General features: G+C 37.6%; 1 pseudogene; it reads left to right on the top strand.

Annotated features, from left to right (window-relative positions):
• Nucleotides 1-1,004: 1,004 nt before the first annotated feature.
• Nucleotides 1,005-6,784, top strand: part of LOC147904693 (putative receptor-like protein kinase At5g20050 pseudogene) — a 24,188-nt pseudogene continuing 18,408 nt past the window's right edge.

The raw sequence follows: 6,784 nt of genomic DNA, 5'->3' as shown, positions 1-6,784 counted from the left end.
CAAGTAAAAGTGCTTCTTATTTTCATACTTCTTTGTTACATATGACTGCACTATTGCACGGAAAAGAACATAGTGTCTTATTTGATGATGGAAGCACCCATGATTTCATTTTGCAACATTTAGTTGAAAAGTTAGGGCTCGCAACCATCGAAACAAAATATAAAGTCAAATCAACTTTTCAAGGATCGAATTATAATTTTTTGCAAATGGTTAAGGATCTTGAGGTGAATTTAGGGCCATTAGTTGAGAGCCGTGATTTCTTAGTCACTCATTTGCATGAGCAAGATCTCATTCTAGGTATGCCTTGGCACATCGATCATAATGCCAAACCTGATTATCTTGAATGCACCATTACTGTGACTCAAGGCACTGAGACTATGACTCTAGAATGCAACAAGAATCTTCCCTCTTGGCCCATATTGTCACATACCCAAGCTAAACAAGCTTTGCGCAAACATGAGAAGACATATCTGGTTATGGTCAATAAGATTGAGGCTAGTCCTGAGACTAAGAAAACTAAGCAAGAGCCTTTGGATCCTTTTCTAGCTACTTATGATGACTACTTTATGGAAGACTTACCCCTTGGCCTACCTCAATCTAGACGTGAGGATCATAAGATTGACCTTATTCCAGGAAGCACACCATCGTGTAAATCACCATATAGACACAATCCTATTGAGCAGCAAGAGATTCAATCCCAAATAGAAGATCTTTTGGCTAGAGGCCTAATTTGACCTAGTAGCTCACCATTTGGGGCACCCATTCTTCTTGTTAAGAAGAAAAATGGAACTTTTCGAATGTGCATCGATTATCGTGCATTAAATAAAATCACTATGAAAAATCAATACCCCATTCCGAGAGTTGATGGTCTACTCGAGAAGTTGAAAGGATCCACAATCTTTAGCAAGATCGATCTTAAGTCAGGATATCATCAAGTGAGAGTGATCGAGCCTGATATTTTCGAGACTGCTTTTAGAACCTATGGTCACTATGAATTTCTTGTTATGCCTTTTGGATTGACCAATGCACCTGCCACATTTAGTCGGATGATGAATCGTATCTTCCTACCCTATCAAGACTTTGTGGTAGTTTTCTTTGATGATATCATGATCTATAGCAAGAGTCGAGAGGAACATGAAAAACACTTGGATCTTTTTTTCTCTCTCTTACATGAGAACCAACCGTATGCCAACCCAGAGAAAAGTTCTTTTTTCTAGCCTCAAATTGAATATCTTGGACACATCATTTCAATTGAAGGAATTCGAGTAGATCCCAAGAAGGTAGAAGTGATAGTAAAGTGGCCACAGCCTAAAGATATCCATGAGTTACGATTGTGTTTTTGTACAAGGGCCTCTAATGCATGAAGATGTTCCATTTCTATACACATAATGATGTCACATAGGTCCACTACACATGATACATGGGTTATTGCAATCACATATACTTATTAATCTTGATGTGGCAAAATAGGTGTGGCCTAAGACTAGTGCTAAAAACAATGGGAACATATGGGAGGCTTGTGAACCCAATATTGACATTCCTCATGAGGTAGCATTATCTCATTTGTCTTGTTAAAATAATTGTAGGGCTTTGTTCAAGTTAGTCTTGCAGAGAGGGCAAAATTTTTGAGGGTAACATTTAGTCAGGTCACCCTCACCTCTCAACATCCATCCATCCTAAAGACATTCCCTTTCACAGCATGTGACGCATGATTTCCTGACAGAGTTTCCCTCTGCTACACTAGCCATATTGGAGTGTTCTCCTTTTCGTCTTAGTTTGATGAGTTTGATACCTCAGATGAGATCTGTTTCCTGTGCTAATGTAGAACCCATATGATGTGCACTCATCTCTTCCGCCATTGGGCACCGAGGAGGTTGAGGAGGAGGTGTTATGAACCCCTCATACTTGCATGTAGCTCAAAAGCCACAGGGAAAATTTTTTAGCCTCCGCGTAGGATCACGTTTTGCTATTGGAACTCCCACTGCAAATGGGATCTTGGCCTCGGGAGATGTACAAAAGTTCGCTACCTCTGCCTCTCCCCAACACAGATATGACTTTGGAAGCATTGGTGAAAACCGAGCAGTTGCAAGAGCCTCTAGCACAACAGTTGGAATTTTCCAATCAGGTGAGCACCAAATTGAATGGAGTAGAGCTTCCTATGAACCCTCTCATAGCAGTAAAGGAGGAGCTAATACTGAAGGAAAAGACGGAACCTTTAGAGGACCTACTGATTAGATCAGAGTGAGACTGTCCTCAACAACAAGTGGAGATTCTCCAAGAAAAGAAGGGGCAGGAAGAGAAAATAATGAGCATATTTATCCATCTTCGAGTGTGTCAAGGCTCCCTGCCAACCAGGAGAAAGCTAAAGGTGTCTCATCATAGAAAAATATGGAATCCGGACATGCTACACAACAAGATGTTGATAGAGCACAATAGTATGATGGAGCATGTGAAGTTGCTACCCCAGGTAAGACAATAATGTCTTTCTTGGATGATACATTGCTAAATGACTCTGTGTTTTGGTTGTGCACGCATGCCTTAGTTCGATTTCTTCATGGTGTTAGATCCCCTTTGGCCTTTATAGAGTCTTGGATAAGAACCAATTGGATCAGAAAGGGAATGAATGCACTCAATGTGAGGTTCCTAAAAAAAGGCTTTTTTTTCTTTTTATTTGAGAAATCTGAAATGGCTGCAAGAGCCATGCAACATGGTCTTTGGACCATTACAAATCAACCACTATATTTAGAGTGTTGGACTAAGGAATTCTCCCCTGATGCCCCTAGGTCTACCAAAATCCTTCTGTGGGTAGAACTCGACTTTTGTATCTATGTAATCAATTTCCCTTTCTATGATGTGGCCTGGGTGAAGTGCTTGGGGTAGAGCAGGAGAACTTTATTAATCCCAGGGGTAATCCTCAAATTTGTGTCAAGATGGATATAGCTGAGGAGATGCCCAAAACTATTACCATTCTTAATAGAAATGGGAGCATTTATAGGGAGCAACCATTGACTTATACGAATCTATCAAATTCATGTTTTCTGTGTGGTCTTTCCACTCATGTGGTAAAAAAATGTCCCCTAAAGAGGGGTAAGGCTAAAGAGGCTGAGCCTTCTATGGTCAAGAAAGATGCCCCTACTGAGAGGTAAGTTCCTAAAACTCAGGAACCTCCTCTGAAAACTTAGCATGAAGATCAGTGTGTCAACAAAAATGTTGGAAAGGATAAGGTTGCTAGTGTTCTAGATACAACACATAAGAATCCTTTTAGACCTCTCAAGGACAAAGAAGATGCCATTAAAGGTAGTAATAGCTTTAGTCAAGAGGACAATATGGTGATAGAATCTAGTTGTTCAAAGGAATTTGAAGAGGATGTCAACAAAGAAGATGCTATGGAAGAGAGACAAGATTGAAGAGGAATCAGAAGAAGAGCAGTTGAAGGGAACTCCAGCTAAATTTCAAGATGACTCTAGCCAAGGTGAGGCATTCATTGTTCAACACAAGAGGATACAATCCAAGGCTACCACTGTACAAGTTAACAACCCCAACCTCAGGGCTAAAAAAGGGCAGAAGAAGAATGTCAAATAAAATATTTTCCTTCTTGGCTCTTAATGTTAGAGGGTTAATGGACCCTGGTAGAAGGGAGGAACTAGCTTTTCTGGTTGAGAGCTAATTCTTTATCACCTCTCTTTCTAGCATTACAAGAAATCAAGGCTTGTGGAAATCTACTAGAGGATAGACTGAAAGTTATAGATAAAAGAAGAGTGTGGTAATTCACTTCACATGTGGAGGGTAAGGGTGGGATAGCCTTTGGTGTTTTATCTCACTACAATGGAGGTGTCACTCAAGTCACCATAGATGAGTGATGCTTAAATGCCTTATCAAAGAGATTGAATTTTCAGTAATTTATCTCTATGCCCCCAATTTAGCAATGGATACAAAAGAGCTATGGGAATCTTTACAATGTGTAGATGGTAATTGTATCAAATGGGAGATTTTAATATGGTTGAATTAAAGAGAGACAAATGGCTTGAAAAGGCTACTTGCATCAGAGATGCTGAGCTGTTGTTAAGGAAAGAATGCAAGGAACTAGAACACTTGAACCATTCTTACTATTTGTAGAACACTTGAGATATCATCACCTTTTAATACAAAACCATTCTTACGGTTTGTATAACACTTGAGATATCATCACCTCTTAATATAAGACCATTATTAGTATTTGTAGATCACTTTAGATATCATCATCGTCTCTTAATACAAGACCATTCTTACTATTTGAGAGATTAATGGATTAAAGGTTTGAAGCTCATAGGAGACGAAGGAAGAGAAAGTTAGTTTCGACATGAGGACAATAAAACTAATTGGAATATTTTGACTTATGTATTATACCTTTTTGAAGACTATGAATTTAAGTCAGTTTCAACATTAGGATGATAAAACTAATTAGAATTATTTGACTTATGTATTATATATTTTTGAAGACTATGAATTTTAATGAGGAGAGGCATGCACACTACTTAGTAAATACACTAGTACTACTACTAGCCTACGACTATTAAGCCTAGTAGCACCAGTGTGATTTTGAGCCTTGTATCAGCCTTTTGATAATTTTCTTTCATCTTTAGTGCAATAGAAATTATTCCTTCTATCAGAAGAATCTTGCCAAATTTATTCAAAGTGATGATTTTATAGTCTACAGCCACTATCCTCTGACTCTCAAAAATATATTAAATGTGAGCACCCATTTATCTTGTTTGATCAACCCTAGACTATGCTGCAATAGGACATTACTAGAACCCAAAAAAAAAAATTGATATGGCGATGTTCGGTGTGAAATAACCAAATTAAGGATTTAATAAGAAAGAAAACAATCAGAATCAATAGGCTATTCAATGGCTCAAATCTGCACAGAAATTATAATGTGCCTCCCAACTCTTATGCATTCCAGCTCCTCATGTTTGACAAGAATGCAAACAATAATGAAATCACATTATCTTTAGTTTCAAAGTAAGCAAAGCACCAAAAATAAATGCAAACGTATTGGATGACGAATAAATAGGTATAGATATAGATAGACCTATATATATGCATTCATAGATATAATTATTGTTAAAGTTGGACGGTATAATAATATTATGTGTACTATCATTGGGATTAGGACTACTATTGGTAATATTGTATGTAGTAGTAGGAGAACTACCATTAAGGAACACTCAAATAAAATTACTAATGGTGGTGATAAAACTACCACTAGTAGTTTGGTAATTACCCCTAACATCTACAACAAATATTTGATGGGTAGCTAGTATTAGGTCAAAAGGCCCCAATTGTGCTATAATAATGGACCAAAAAAGGGAGTGCTATAGCATCACCTAAGGGTCACTTTTTATCCATGAAAGAAACAAGTCGGTGCAACCTAGGTCATATAGATCTAGGTCATGTGGAGTGGTTTGCGTCTCTTTCCTTGACAAAAAAGTTACACTACCTTTGATAGTAACTACAAAGATTGCTGCCATAGTGCCGTAGAGTAGCCCCTAGGTTGCACCATCATCCCTTTTTGCTTTTGAGCCATTAAGTTTGATCCACTGATTTTATGTAGAATTATTCTACTATATGTTCACATGTCCTTAATAGGATCTTGATATAATCCCTTCCATTGTAAGTACTTTTACTTCAAGTTTCACATATCCTTAACAAACCACTAGGCTTCAACACAAATTCATTCTTATGTTTCAAGCCTTAAACTCAAACACCCTTGTAAAAGGGATAATGTATTAAAGCTACATTCAATCCATCAAATCTTTTGAATAACAGTTCTATTGAAAATTCATGTATCTTCAATATTATTTCTCTCATGTGTTCCAATATCTTCAAAAGGATACCTTTATTTAATAATGTCCAAACTTGAGCATTGATTTGTATTTATCAAACACAATTTCACTCCACCTATTCTTTAGAATGAAATTTTTTCGCCAAAAGTGGGCCAAATGTAAGGTCTTTCCACATATTCTTAAGAATGAAAATTTTGGCCTTACGTTGGCAAGTCTATGGAATGAGGGTAAGGCCAAAGTCTTTGGTACGGTGCATTAGGTCTTGATTAATTCTTCTTTAGGCTTGAATATTTAATGCATTAACTTCACAACTATTATTTATGCTTGAACTTGTAATGTATTAATTTCATGACTTAGGATTTTATGAAGTTATATCTAACATGTCCCAAATTTAATGGAAATTAATATCCTACATAACACAACAAAGTATCATCATATCCCTTCCCAAAATCAATGCTACCTAGCAACTCTCCTAGCATTTTCACTGCCTTGCATTTGAGTTAGCTATGATGAAGAATGTTGCCTGCCTTTGGAACCTCTTAGAGTTACCGTTAGCATGATCTAATTTCATGTACCCCAAAACTTGAGACTTGGAGATTCCCATATCACACCAGCGATAGCTATCTTGTCCACTCTCAATGCTAGTAAGAGTTAGGCCCCATAGACCGGTAAAAGAAGTCTTTTTGGAGGTTCAATTTTTTCCCTCCGTCTTCTGCAAGCCCCCTGATGAAATAGGATATATTCATCACCCTACATTTAATGCAATAATTGACACAACTTTTTTGGACCTGACTATGTAGTTTACATCCCAAAATTGGTGCTAAAATTGCAGATTGGGAGATTCCCATATCACACCAACGGTAGCTGTCTTGTCCACTCTCAACACTAGTAAGAGCTGCGGTCCCCATAGACTGGTAAAAGAAGTCTTTTTGGAGGTTCAATTTTTTGCCTCCGTC

Source organism: Dipteris shenzhenensis, chromosome 2 (assembly GCF_047967505.1).
Source record: "Dipteris shenzhenensis isolate YYH24624 ecotype China chromosome 2, Dip_SZ_1.0, whole genome shotgun sequence".
In the NCBI taxonomy this organism is placed as follows: Eukaryota; Viridiplantae; Streptophyta; class Polypodiopsida; order Gleicheniales; family Dipteridaceae; genus Dipteris; species Dipteris shenzhenensis.
The sequence above is the reverse complement of the archived record's forward strand: the minus strand, read 5'-3'. Positions and strand labels throughout refer to the sequence as shown.